Below are 14,921 nucleotides of genomic sequence, written 5' to 3'. Positions count from 1 at the left end.
CTGCATGGAGCCTGCTTCTCCCTCTGCCTATGTCTCTGCCTCTCTCTGTGTGTCTCTCATGAATAAATAAATAAATAAAATCTTAAAAAAAAAAAAAAAGATCAAATTGTGCCCCAACCAATGAGGTACAATAGTCCCCCTTACCCATGAGGGATACATTCTGAGACCCCACTGGGTGCCTGAAACCCCTGATAGTACTGAATCCTGTATATATTGTGCTTTTCCCTATACATACATACCTATACAGTAAAATTTACAAATTAGGCACAGTAAGAGATTAACAACAATAACTAATAAAACACTCATAACAATATCCTGTTACATTATACACATAACAATAAAATACACACTTATAACAATAAAAGCTATATGAATATGGTCTCTCTCTCTCAAAACATCTTGTTGTACTATACTCACCCTTCTTATAATGACGTGAGATGATAAAATGCCGTGTAATGAGATAAAGAGCAGTGAGTGACGCTGGCGTTTTGACATAATTAACGTGATGCTACATCAGAAGGAGGAGCATCCGCTTCCAGACAAGGTTGGACTGCCAAAGGAAGCTAAAACCTCCAAAAGCAAAACCGCAGATAAGGGGGACCACTATAGAGTCCAGCTCTGAGAGCTTGGAAAAGCAAAGTAACAAACAATAGACAAAATATACAGCTGCAAAAGGGAGACTGATTCTAGCCTCTATTTTGGCACCATAACCCTGTTCCCATCAAAGCATATCATAAGAGTCTGAGGCACTGGCTTTTTTCAAACACCGCAGACAGAGAATTTCTTGACATCAGCATTTCCCACAGAATCCTTAGAACCCAACGCACATTTAGCTTTGGTCTGGGAAACACCATTTAGAATGTATTTTATAAAAGAATGTTTGTTAACATGCATACAGTATACTGACAAGTAGTTCAACACTATGTATAAGATAGTAACAATTGTGTTATTAGGTATTTTATATACTTTTATATATTATTTATTTCTTTACTTATATATATAAACATATGTAAAACACATTTATATAGTATATATTTTGTTTTTATATACACATACACAATTGATCTTCATTATCCTTAGGTTCCATATTTGCACATTTGTCTATTTGCCAAAATTATCTGTAACCCCAAATCAATACTCAGGGAACTCTTGGAGTCATTCACTTACATTCAAAAAACAGGGAAAATTTTGAGTTGCCCAACGTTCACGTTCTTAGATGAGGTTAAACAGGCGACATTCTGCATTCTTGTTTTAGTTCTCCTATGACAAATAAAGGTCCTGCTTATGGTTTACTTAGTGCCGTCTTTTTCACATTTTTGTGTTTTTTGTTGGTGATTTTACATGGAACCCAAACATAGGGCTGAAGTGCCGTCTAGTGTTCCTAAGTGCGAGAAGGCTGTGATGTGCCTGATGCAGAAAACACGTGTATTAGCCAAACTTCATTCAGGCGTGAGTTATAGTGCTGCTAGCTATGAGTTCAATATTAAATCAACAATGATATTAAATAGTGTCTTTAAATAGAAACACATATAAAACAAGGTTATATATTGATTGGTTGACAAAAATGTGAACAGAGGTTCACAGGAACCTAACTCTGCATTTGCCCTATGAGCGATGCTGCAGTACTGGCTAATTCAGTGTTCAAGACAACTTTATAGAATGTAACTACCAGCAAATAATAAACTATGTTATATATAAAAATGAGGAACAGAAACTTAAAGAACTTAAATTTTTTTCAGCTAGAGAAATGAGCTTGAATAAGGTCTATCTCTGATAGCTATTCATTTTTTCAATTAATGAATATATATTGAGTTCTTCTATGTGCTGGGTATAAAACTTGTGCACAAATATGGACATTGCCCTGACTTTCTGAATGTTTGTGGTCTAGCAGAAAAGGGCCACCACTCCTATACACGTGTAACGCACAACCTAACTGGGGAATATAAATGTAACCAAATAATCACATGAATGAATTAATCATCTCAGACTTGGATAGGGCTCTGTAAGAGAAGAATACGGTTCTCTGCCGAAGAAGTCACCCAACTTAACTGGAAGGTAGGGGATGAGAAAAGTATTCCAATCAGAAAACATGGCCTGGGCAAAGGCTTGTAGCAGGAGGGAGCATGACATTCTGTAGAAACTACAAGAAGGACATTGTGCCTAAAGCAAAAGAAATAAAAATGGTCCAAAATAAAACTGGAGAGACAGGTGGGGGGGATGAACCATCCAAGGCCTTGTAAGCCCAGCTAAAGTATGTTGGTTTTATTCTGAGTGCAATTTGAAGCCACGTATGAAAGGTGATTATATTATTTACCCTAAAAGATTACTCTGGGTACAGTGTAGCCAAAGGAGAAGGGGGTGGTCAAAGTCAATGTGTGTAGAACTGTTAAATTATCATAACCTCCCTCAAGTGTCTTTTACATCATAATTATAGCCTAGTAAATATATAGCTGTAAGTATGCAGATTGGACCTTATGTGGAGGGAAGAATAATGAGAAAAAGCATGGCCATAATCAAAAGAGTTTTATATTTCTTATTCTAAAAGTTATAGGGGTGCCTGGCTGGCTCAGTTGGTGGAATATGGTATTCGTGATATAGGAGTTATGGATTTGAGCCCCATGATGGGTGTAGGGATTACTTGGAAATAAAATCTTTACAAAATTAATTAATTAACTAAAATTAAAGTTCTAAATCATGGAAATATTGTGACTTCCTTTCTTTCCAAATATATATCTGAAGTTCCTATCAGATGCATACTTAATCTTCTTTACTATGACTTCTCTTATTTTTCAAAATGTACATTTGCATTCTCATTCAAATATATATGCATCAAAAGAGGAGGTGAAGGAGGAGAGGGAGAAAAAAGGAGAAGTTGAAACAGGAGAAGAGAAAAAAAGAAATGTTATCTTCTACCCATGTGACCTTGTCTGGTCCTCATTTGACCAAAGATTGTAGCAGATCTTTTTAAGACAAGGGGGAAATTTGAATAAGGACTGTGCAATAAATGACATGGGAACATTTTCATAGGTGTGATAATGTTTTACATTTTAAATATAAAAATATATTTACATATCATTATTTATTAGAGATGTATACTAAAGCATTTATGGGTAAAATGACATGAAGTCTAGGATTGGCTTTATAATGATCTAGAAAGGGAACAAGATAAGTGAAATGTGATTGACAAAAGATAAGTAATTGTTGAGCCTGGGTGATGATACACAGCAATTCATTACACTTTTCTTTAACTTTGGTATATTCTTAAAAACTGAGGGAAAGGAGACAGAAGCCAAATTGCACTGAGCCAAAGAGTGACAGGGGGATACTTTGTTTTCTCCGTTTCAAAGTCTTTAGTACATTTGTATTAAACATTAAGCTTTGATTTAACTAGGATTCAAGAAATTAAGAGAGTGAATGTATTTGTAGTTGGGAAGGGATATTATGCAGCCTCCCTTCTTAGGAGACCATGGTCCAAGAACCACAGAGGGCGGCCAGTAACATAGTAGTCCCTGATGGAGCGTCAGGTCCCAGCCAGAAGCCCTGCAACCCTGGAGGGGCAGATAAAGGTGATAAGTAACATCCAAGATGGATTTGGTGCTTGTAACGATTCCTTTAAAGCCCCAGAAAAGACTTGGGGAGGTGAACCTCATAAATGACTGCAGTTGCAGCGTTCAGCAGAATGAGTGCACAGACTCAATATTTGGGCTTCAAAGGGAAAAGCCATGCCTTGAGGCTGGACAACTGAGGAACATAGAATACACACACACACAAACACTTAGCAGAGCACTTCCTTGAGCTGTGTCCTGTTCTACACTCTTTACATATGTGCATTTCATCCTCTAAACTACTGTGAAGGGACGTTATTATATAGAAATGCAGAAACTGAAGGACAACAAGATTCTGTAATTTGTCCTATCCAGATAGGGAGCAGAAGAGCTGGAGTTCTAACCCAAGCAATGTGACTCCTGAATCCATGCCCTTAATGTCTATTCTATAATGCTGCTTCTCTCCCTCTCCCTCTCTCTCTCTCTCTCTCTCTCTGTAAGGGAAAACAACCAGATGGACATTCACTAGTGTGTTTTTGGTTGAAGATTTTTTTCCTTTGCCCTTAATTTATTTTCTGGGTTTCTTAAGTTAAACATGTATCACTTCCATCATTATTTTTTAAGTCTATAAATATATTTTTTAAAAGGACCTTCCAGGGATCCTTGGGTGGCTCAGTGGCTTAGTACCTGCCTTTGGCCCAGGGTGTGATCCTGGAGACCTGGGATTGAGTCCCATGTCGGGCTCCCTGCATGGAGCCTGCTTCTCCCTCTGCCTGTGTCTCTACCTCTCTCTCTCTCTCTCATTCTGTCTCTCATGAATAAATAAAATCTTTTAAAAATATAAATGAATGAATGAATGAATGAATAAATAAATAAATAAATAAATAAATAAATAAATAAATAAATAAATAAACGGACCTTCCAGGGTGCCTGGGTGGCTCAGTTGGTTAAGTGACTGCCTTCAGCTCAGGTTATGATCCCAGGGTCCTCAGCAGAGAGCCTGCGTCTCCCTCTCCCTCTGCCTGCTGCTTGCCATCCTTCTGTTCTCTCTCTCTCTCTCTCTCAAATGCATAAATAAAATATTTTTTTAGAAATTAAATAAATAAGGACCTTCTTCTTAGAAAATCCTGAAAATAATAATACAAGATTTTTCCCAGATTAAGTGAAAGAAAAAGTGTCTTCTGGAAGCATTTTTGTTTCATGCTCATGTAGATGTGTTCCCCAACAATAGAAAAGGACTATAAGGTAGAAAATGTGATTGTTAACATGGAAAAACATCAGCAAGACCCTCCCATGAGGTCAAAGACCTTCTGACACTACAGTAGAGAAAGATGGGATGAACAGAATGTGGTGAATTGCAAAACTGGACACAAATTTTTCTACCCAGTATCCACACTCTTTTGTAATGGGACATTACAGCTCTTCCCATCAAGACAGGAGGTCTATTCTGGAGATCTAATGCACTGCATGGTGACTATAGTTAACAACACTATATTTCATACTTGAAAGTTGCTAAGAGAGTGGATCTTAAAACTTCTCATCACACACACACACACACACACACGTAGAAAGGTAAATATATGAGATCATGAATATGCTACCTAACCTAATTGTGGTCATCATTCCTCAATATGCACATATATCAAATCATCACATTGTCAAACACCGTAAACTTACAAAACGCTGTTTATCAGCTATATCTCAATAATGATGGTGGGGGGAAAAAGAAGTCTACTTTTCATCACCTTGAATCTGGGCTTACTCACAGACCTTAATCTAGCCAAGAGACATTGGCAGATGTAATATAAGCAGAGACTTGAGAAACATTTGTTCCCTGTGGCTTGCTTCTTGCTGATCTTAAAAGCTTGAGATACCATGTAAATGAACCCAAGCTAACCTACTGGAAGATAAGAAGCCAGACAGAGAAAATCATGGTTCTCTGGCTTATAGCCTGCCAACCACCAAAAATGTAAATGAGACCTACCAGCTGACCAGAGTTGCATGCCTCAGTTTTTTTCATCTGTAAAATAAAGTTAACTTTTTTTAAAGATTTAATTTATTTGAAAGAGATAGAGAAAAAGAGCACATGAGTGGAGGGAGGGGCAGAGGGAGAGGAAGAAGCAAACCCCCCACTGAGTAGGAAGCCCAATGCAGGGTTCGAGTACAGGACCCCAGGATCATGACCTGAGCTGAAGGCAGCTGCTTAATCAACTGAGCCACCTAGATGCCCCCGAAGTTTATTTTTTTAAAGATTTACTTATTTTAGAGAGAGAGAGAGAACACACAGGGAATAGGAGCAGAGGGAGAGAGAAACTCACATAGATTCCCCACTGAACATGGAACCTGATGCAGGACTCGATCCCATGACCCATGAGATCACGACCAAAACCAAGAGTCAGACACTCAGCCAAGGTGCCCCAAAATAAAGTTAATTTTGTGAGAGTTTACTGAGGTCAGGTATGTAATGTATTTATAACTATATCAGGCATAATAACACTACCAAATGTTATTACCACAGGGAAAAATTGTGAAAGATATTGAAATGGACCAAAGAGATTACTGAGTGTAATCCCACATAGCACAACCATTCAGGTTATATCAACCTTTCATTGTCACTGGGCTATTTCACAACTCTAGAATATGGGAAATAATGTAAATTATCTTTGTCCATAAAAATGAAAATTAATTGTGTCTAGTGGAATATAATTGATTATTGCCACATAAATAGACCTATTTTGAATCTATTTGTAAAAGTATTCCAACATTACATATTTGCCTAGATAGTGTGTGGTTGTTCTTTGAATTTTTGTTTGAACCAACTATACATCTTACTGGTTCTCTTACTAATTAATTAGTTAAATAAATAAATGTAATCTTTCATGTATCTTCATTTTATGCTTGTATGACTCAAAATTCCACTTTTTAAAATTTATTTATTTATTTATTCATGAGAGACAGAAAGAGAGAGAGGCAGAGACACAGGCAGAGGGAGAAGCAGGCTCCATGCAGGAAGTCTGACATGGGACTCGATCCCAGGTCTCCAGGATCACACCCTGGGCTGAAGGCAGCGCTAAACCGCTGACCCACCTGGGCTGCCCAAAACTCCACTTTTTTAAAGTAGCTTCAACACTCTAATTATAGTGTTCTGTTGTTGTTGTTTAAAAAAAAAAAGAAAAAGAAACTTTTGTGAGTCAAAAATGTTGTGCCTACTTTCTTTTATACAGGAAAACAACATAAGGGTATTCTCACATATGCAAGAGCACCAATACACTGATAAAACATAGAACACATATACCTTCATTATAAAAAGTGCCTAAAGAAATCAGCATACTGAAGCATAAATCAACATTAAGAAATCTGGAAGAGCAAGAACTGAAGTGAAACACTGAAATTCCTTAAATATAAGTCATATAACATGTTTTGAAAATAACATAATATTTTAAAAATAAACTAGAATAATCTAGGGAGGATTCTAAGGAAATGTGATACAATGCATGACGCTGACAACCTCCTACCCCCAATTTCCTTCTTTTTTAAAACATTTTTTTAAGATTTTATTTATTCATTCATGAGAGACACACAGAGAGAGGCAGAGACATAGGCAGAGGTTAGAAGCAGGCTCCATGTGGGGAGCCTGATGCAGGACTCGATCTCAGGACTCTGGGATCACAACCTGAGCCAAAGGCAGATGCTCAACCACTGAGCCACCCAGGTGCCCCTAACATTTTTTAAAAGTAATCTCTACATCCAATGTGGGTCTCGAACCTGATGTGGGAAACAAAGGCAGAAGAAAAATTATTATATTTCCTTACTACCTATAGCCCATTGACAAAGTCCTTGAAACAGGCAGAGTGACATTCCTCTAGGAACTCAGCTATCTTGATACTAATACTTTGCTTACTTTGCTAAGGGCAAAAGGCACTCTTAGCACAACCCCCAGGACCCTGTCAGGCTATTTTAACATATAAAAATACTTTAGAAACTTCCTCTATCTCTACCTACCCCCCCCCCCATACATGTTGGCAATCATCCTCCAAGTCTATGATCCACTAATATACATTGTGGCTGAGTATATTAGTGGATCATATACGTGGCTGAGTTTTTACTAAACAGTAATAAATGGCCTTTTCCTAACAATAACTAGCCCCCTCAGGATCCCTGAAGTGTTTCCTAAATACTTGAGAGGCTTACACTATCCCTAATCCCCTCCCGACTTGAAAGTCTATAATGGGCCACTCCCCATGCCCCCAGTGCAGCAGCTCTTTCTGCCCACAGGTCCTGTCCCCATGCTTTAATAAAATCACCTTTTATCGCATCAAAGACATCTCAAGAATTCTTTCTTGGCCATCGGCTCCAGATCTCACCTACATTCAAAAACTACATTAGAACCCACAACCCCAAGATCAAGAGTTACATGGTCTACCAACTAAGCCAGCCAGGCCTACCACTAGCTCCCTCAATTCCCTTCTTAAGTAGATGAGGAAATCCCATTCCATAATTACCTTGCCATAAAGATGAGTTTCCCATACATGCCTGAAAAACTTTCTGCAAAAAAGGTACAGTGCTGAGGAGGGTGGACAGCTTACCTGCCTTGTTCTCCAATAATATTCATAAGCAGAGAATGTTCCCTTCTGGCAGTTCCTTTCTGCAGACCTTGGCAAAAAGAGACCTCCCCTCTAGGCCATCGCAATCATCTGCCTACACTAAAGAGATCTAAGAGGGGACAGCTAATCTCTTAACTGTGTAAGCTTAAAACTAATTACCTTGGTTCTAATGTGCCTGTTTTTGTAAGTATAAGAACACTAAGAAACTGTAGGGACTATCTGCTATCTTGACCCAAAATGTTTTGTAAGAAAGAAGATCTGTAGAAAAAATGTATCTTACTATTTAGAACTTGTAAAATGAATTTACGTGCTTCTGACTCAGCAATGTCTGAGCACTTACAAACTCATAAGTGTAGGGGGCAAGATTTGCTATCCCAACACATGCCTCTTTGGCTTATGGATTATTTTAGGTTATTTTTAAGAAACAGAAGACTCAAAACATTTTTCTTTCTTTTTTTTTCTTTTTTCCTTTTTGCCTCCCTTGTAACTGCTTCAGAGGGTGCCATCACCATAGACATTTATAGTGTAATATGAACTAGATATGGTAGACAGAGAGGAACCTAGCAAGGGCCACTTGATCTGAATCCATTCTATGTCCCACTTTTTTCTGTATGGCCCAACAAATGTGTTTACCAAATATTTATTCTTTCTCTTCTTGTGAATTGCATTCCTTCCCTAAGAAACCCCAGGCCCCTATTCCCTTCTCCTTAGGCTGAATGACATACAAACCTCATTTTATTGACTGTCTTTGCAATCTCATTGTTATGTGGATTCACCATATATATGTAATTAAATATTTTTCCTATTAATCTATCTCATGTCAATTTAATTACTACATCAGCTAAAAGAACTTGAAGGGTAAAAGAAAATTTTCCCTCCCCAATTTAAGCCACACCATCCATCACAAGAATATTTATTGAATGAAAGGTAAATAGCTACAGGGCTTTTGACTGGTTTCTTGACAAATGAAATAATTAGTATAACAATGACTTATTAGTCTTCCTATGGGAAAGCATGCTAAGAAACTACAAAGAATTCACCTTATATATGCCCGTATTTTCTACTTAAAAAAAAAAAAAGATATAGCACACTTAAATGTGTAATTCTTCTACAGTACATTTCTTAGAAGTACAACTTCTAAGAAACTTCAAGGAATACATATTATCCCCATCCAGAATGTTGGCTTCTTGGAAAGAAAAGATAGATCTCCCCCAAAAGATCAAATCACTACTTTTTATGAAAAATCAGCTAAATGATAACCAGATATTAAGGCTTCTAAATATTTACATTCCTCTAGACCAAATGTTACCCAATTTTGTCTTAAAGGGCCAGATAGTAAATATTTTTGGCTTGGCTAACCATATGCTCTCTGTCACAACTATTCATAGTCATTTAAAGACTGACAGTATGTCAACAAATGGATATGGCTAGGTTCCAATTAAATTCATTTACAAAAACAGGCAGAGAGCCAGATTTGGCCCGAGGGCCATAGTTTGCTGACCCTTCCTTTAGAAGTCAGAGCTAATGGGAAACAAAGTGTGAGGCAAGGAACAGTAAACACCCCCCACTCTATCTTCCCACATGAATCAGTTTAGTGGTCCCATATTCTGGAACTGCTCTCTAGAAAAATAGCACCTCAAGCAAGCGAACAAGAATCTCTCCTTTGTCTTGCTTATTAGTATTCCAGATTGTTCCTCAAACTCAGTGATGAAGGGAAGATGCAGAGGATATTTTCAGAGAAATCTGAAAGATGTGACTCAATCTCACTTTAAAAGGATCCCCTTCTGGCCAGAAAGTCATTTTAACCTGAAGTACCACTTATCTCAAAAGGAAATTAGGTACCATAGTGTCTTAGCCTGCCATCTTGTGGCAGATAGGGTAAGGAAAGGAAAATTGTCGCACCAAGACCTCGACACCAGGTGGAATGCCTGCTTTGTAAAACAGGCACTCGGTAACATGTGCTAGATGCAAGGGCTATCCAGGGAGCCAAAAAAGCCACAGTCCCTTGTCCTCACAGAGTTTACAATTTGTAGGACTGGAGGTATTTCTCAAAAAAAAAAAAAATTTTTTTTTTTGCACAAACATATGTAAAGTTACAACCATGGAAAATGGTCTGATGGAGCCTTACATGCTGCCCTGAAAGTGAATAAATGGAACTCAACCTAGACAGGGAAGGTGGAGAAAGTTTCCCTGAAGATGAGGTGATTGAAATGAGGCCTGAATATGAACAGGGATTTCCCAGATGAGAAAGTGAGGGAAGATAGATCTCAGAGACAGGGAACAGTGTCCAGAAAAACTGCCACGGGGAAGCTGGGTGGCTCAGCGGTTGAGCATCTGATCCCAGAGTCCCAGGATCGAGTCCCACATCAGGCTCCCCCAGGGGAGCCTGCTTCTCTCTCTGCCTATGTCTCTGCCTCTGTTTGTCTCTCATGAATAAATAAGTAAAATCTTTAAAAAAAAAATAACTGCTGCAGGAGGAAAGCAAGGAGGATGAGAGGGGGCTAGGGAGGTAAAGAGGAGGACATTTTGGGCAGAGCCTCAGAAACCATGAAAATGAGGGGATTTTCTTTATCTTATAAGCAGAATGAAACCAAAACATCATCTTAAACAAGGAGTGACAAAATCAGATTTACATTTCAAAAAGATTGAACTGTGTATCAGTCAGGGTCCAGAAACTATACAGTAATTTAAACAGGGGGAAAAAGTTTTTTTTAAAGATTTTTATTTATTTATTCATGAGAGACACTGAGAGAGAGGCAGAGACACAGGCAGAGGGAGAAGCAGGCTCCATGCAGGGAGCCTGACATGGGACTCGATCCTGGGACCCCAGGATCACACCCTGGGCCAAAGGCAGACACTCAACCGCTGAGCCACCCAGGTGTCCCTGAACAGGGAAATTTTAAATCAAGAATTACTAACTATATTTAATAGGAGATTGAAGTAATCAGGGACTGGCCTGTAAGACATAAGCAAGACTCTAAAATATATAAGCACAGCAGCATAAGGAGCAGCTACTTTCCAAGCAAGGGCCTCCCTACTCCCAGAGCTGAGCCTCAGACCTTGTTGGAGAACCAGAACCTCTGTGGCTCCCTGGATGGCAGTAAGTCACAGTGCTGCAACTTGCAGCAAATGCCCCCTCTGGGTACCAGGGGAAACCCTTCAAAGAGAGGTAACTCTCTGGAGGCACTCCACTATGAGACCACCTAAGGGGGGCACCCATGAGAAGCTTCTAGGTGCTGGGCACTGCTGGCCGCAGTGCACCACCAAAGCTGGGCTCAGGAACCTGGCCCTGGAAAATCCGTGCACAATGCAGGAGCCTGAGCAGAGGGGGACAACCGACCGTGGAAAGAAAAGCCCTTCCTCCTCCAGTGTCTCTCCAGTGCCCTCTACTGACAAAGTTCAGCATCGTGCCAGCTGGCAGAGGAAAAATATTTAATGGACCCAGCAGAGCAGGCAATTTGAAGCCAGCACCCATTCTTGTTAGTTCGGATGAAAGAATATTAGAGGTTATACCATCCCCAGGCGTGGCCAGAAAGGATACAGATCCAGGCCTCAGAGATAGTAATGCTTGCCTAGCATCCAAAGGAACGTGAAGAAATGCAATCACATTAGCTTACACACACACGAGTGGTTACTATGAGCACGTACAGGCAGCTAATCGGCACGGTCCTGAACACATGCGCACCAGATGTACCTCATAAAACCTCTACCATAAGAAGCAAAGATATTTTTCAGATTCCAAGTCTCTTGAGATAGAACAGGCCTGATGAAGAGGCACCAGTTGTAACTAAGCAACATTTGTTAACATGACTGGAGGTCCATATGACCTCCAGCCAACAGTGTCACCTCCTTTGGAGACCCCTGCCTCAAAGTTTGCCCTCAAAAACCCTCACTTGTAAGCCACTGCGGAGTTCAGGACTTTGCTAGCAAGCCTGGCCTTCTGGGGCTTCATACAGGCTTTCAATTCACCCACGTTTCAAGATCATCAGAGGGTCAGGGACCAGCTGAAGGGGGTAAAGTGCCCCAGCTTGTCTGTAAGAAGTCACCCCTCATTTCTCCGAAGCATTAGTGTCACCAGCTGGCAGAACTTGAATACTGCTGAGAAGCTGGGTTAAAGTAACTTTGTCAACAATTAAAATTTACTAAGCACAAAAACAAACAAGAATTAGAGTGGCTCCTTCTGAATAGTGTACTGAGGGTAGGGAGAGGAGTGGGCCAGTAATTTTTAAATAAACCCTTCTATGCAGTTTGATATTTTTTAAATCAGCCCTCAAATAAAAGTGGAGAGAAACTTTCAGATGAGTTAAGTCATTATATCCTTATAACACTGGACTGGAACTTTCATTACTCAAAGATTACTGTTGGGTCTAAAAGCAACTCAAGGACTTTTTATTATCCAAGAGTGGCTGAAGAAGTTTTAAGACATGCCTGAGATGGTCTGTGAGAAAAGAACACAGTGTCCCTCTGCCACCGCCACTTTGATCTCAGCTCTCTCAATGTAAGGGCACCCACAGGAAGTGTGCTGAAAAAGAGCTAGCTTAGAATTGAGCTCTGCTAGTAGGGAGGGCACTTGTTGTGATGAGCAGTGGGTGTTGCATGTAAGTGATGAATCACTAAATTCTCCACCTGAAGCTGACAACTAATATTATATGGTATGTTAACTGAAATTTAAATAAACATGTGGGAGAGGGACTCCTGGGTGGCTTAGCGGTTGGGCGTCTGCCTTTGCCTCAGGGCGTGATCCCGGGGACTCAGGATCGAGTCCCACATCAGGCTTCCTGCATGGAGCCTGCTTCTCCTTCTTTCTTGGTCTCTGCCTCTGTGTGTGTGTGTGTCTCTCATGAATAAAGAAAATCTTTAAAAACAAAAATAAAATAAAATAAAATAATAAACATGTGGGAGAAAAAAAAGAATTGAGCTCTGCTTGTTCAGGGGAACTGGGATTTGGACAAGTCTGAATCTAGGGGTAGCCTTGGTTTCTGACATAGAGTTGACCAAGTTCCTTCATTCCATGAAAGTTTTCCTTGGTCCCCGCAGATTGGTTTTGATAATGCTGTAGCATCAAACCAAAAGTCTTGTTTTGGTGGCATTAATCAATCTATCGAACTATGTGGGGGGCATGAGCCAGTAGTGAAACAGACCATCCTGGTGGGGAGTTTGGAAAAGAGGACTTGGCTAAAAACCTTAAATCCATCATCCTGCCCATAAAGAAGATATAAAAGGGTAAGAGTACAGTTTGGAAGAGGTGTTGGATGGAGGATTTCTTTGGAGCCCTGCTGATCTCCCAACCAAGGGTGGTGGGTATGAGCGGCTCGCCTCTAACTTCAAGCTTAGCGGAGGGGACCTCCTCAGGATCTCCCAGAGTTTGCATCGAGGAGTTGCAGTGGATTGCTGTTTGACTCCCATCTGGGAAATATGGAAATCAACGGCGCCTCGCAGGTGTGGCAAATCCTCAGGGCTGATTCAACCTCTGCATCCCCCAGGACAGCTCCTGCCCCCTCTGCTGAGGTCCTCTCACCCTGAGAAAGGCCCCTTAGGAGAGTCCTCCGAGTGACCACCACGCCGGCTCCCTTCTGCAGACCCACCTGGTGCACACAGGACTCATTCATCATCGCCCTCCTCCTCCTCACTGCCATTGGTTCCCTCTAATGCCACCTACGGGAAGGGCACTGCGCTTGCCCACTCCCAAAGCTCATGTTTATTAACAGCGTGGCTGCCAGCCGTAAGGAACAGCTCAAGAATAGAATATTGGTACTTAGATGGTCAACAGACCCCCCCACACACTCTCCCTAAACTCCTGGGTTGCATGGGTGGCACCTCATATTTCATATGTACATAATTTATTTCAATTAACGAATTCCCTCTTGGAAGGCGGTTAGATCGCGACCCACTTGTTTTAATACAATTCCTACAAATCAATCTTCCGGATCACGTGGGGCTCCGCTCAGGCGCAGGGCCGGGACCCTAAAGCCCGGAGACAGACCCCAGGGTGCACCCCGCGCCTGCGCACTGAGGCGGGCTCCGCTCCCTCGCGCCTGCAGCGCGCATGCGTCACCCAGCCCCGTATCCCACATCACCTTCCCCCCTCCTGTCGCCTCCTTCGGGAAATGCAGTCTTCACCCCTCCTGCTTCCTTGCGGAACCTGCGGCAAGATGGGGAGGGGGGCTTCTGGAACAAACCCGGTTCTAGAGAGCACGACCCCCCACCTGGGGCCGGGCAGGGCTCCCGGAAGGCAGGGAGCCAATCAGGGCCGAGGCCCCGCCCCCTCCGCCCCACCTGCTCCAGACAGGTGGGCTCTATTCCACTTGATGTGTTGTGAGGGTTAAAGTACTCAAAGTTCCTGCTGCTTAAAGAGTATAAATACCGTGCAGCTATTTACCTGCCTCCATGTCTACTCATTTTCCTAACGGTGTTAGTAGTAGTTTGGATCCACTTCTCCAAGATTATTTTGTATGTTCAATCCTCTTTCTCAAGAACTAACTAGTTGTCACTTCTGTGGCCTCCACTTTATACTTTTCTAACTGGACATTCTCCTTCAGCCCCATGTCCCACATCATTTATATATAAATACCCTCCCGTTGTCTTGGATCCTCAGGGCTCTCTCTACCTCTCATGAGATCTGTAAAAGGTTACCCATATCCATCTCTCTGTCCCTCCTACCCCATTTACTTCACTGGAATCTGGCTTCTTGTGCCCACTCCACTAACACTGTCCCCAGCAAGTGCCATTAGATACAACGAACAAACACCTGTGTGCTGCGCCCTCCACACCT

The sequence above is a fragment of the Canis lupus genome, chromosome 11 (assembly GCF_011100685.1).
Source record: "Canis lupus familiaris isolate Mischka breed German Shepherd chromosome 11, alternate assembly UU_Cfam_GSD_1.0, whole genome shotgun sequence".
Lineage (NCBI taxonomy): Eukaryota > Metazoa > Chordata > Mammalia > Carnivora > Canidae > Canis > Canis lupus.
Note: the sequence above shows the minus strand (reverse complement) of the source record.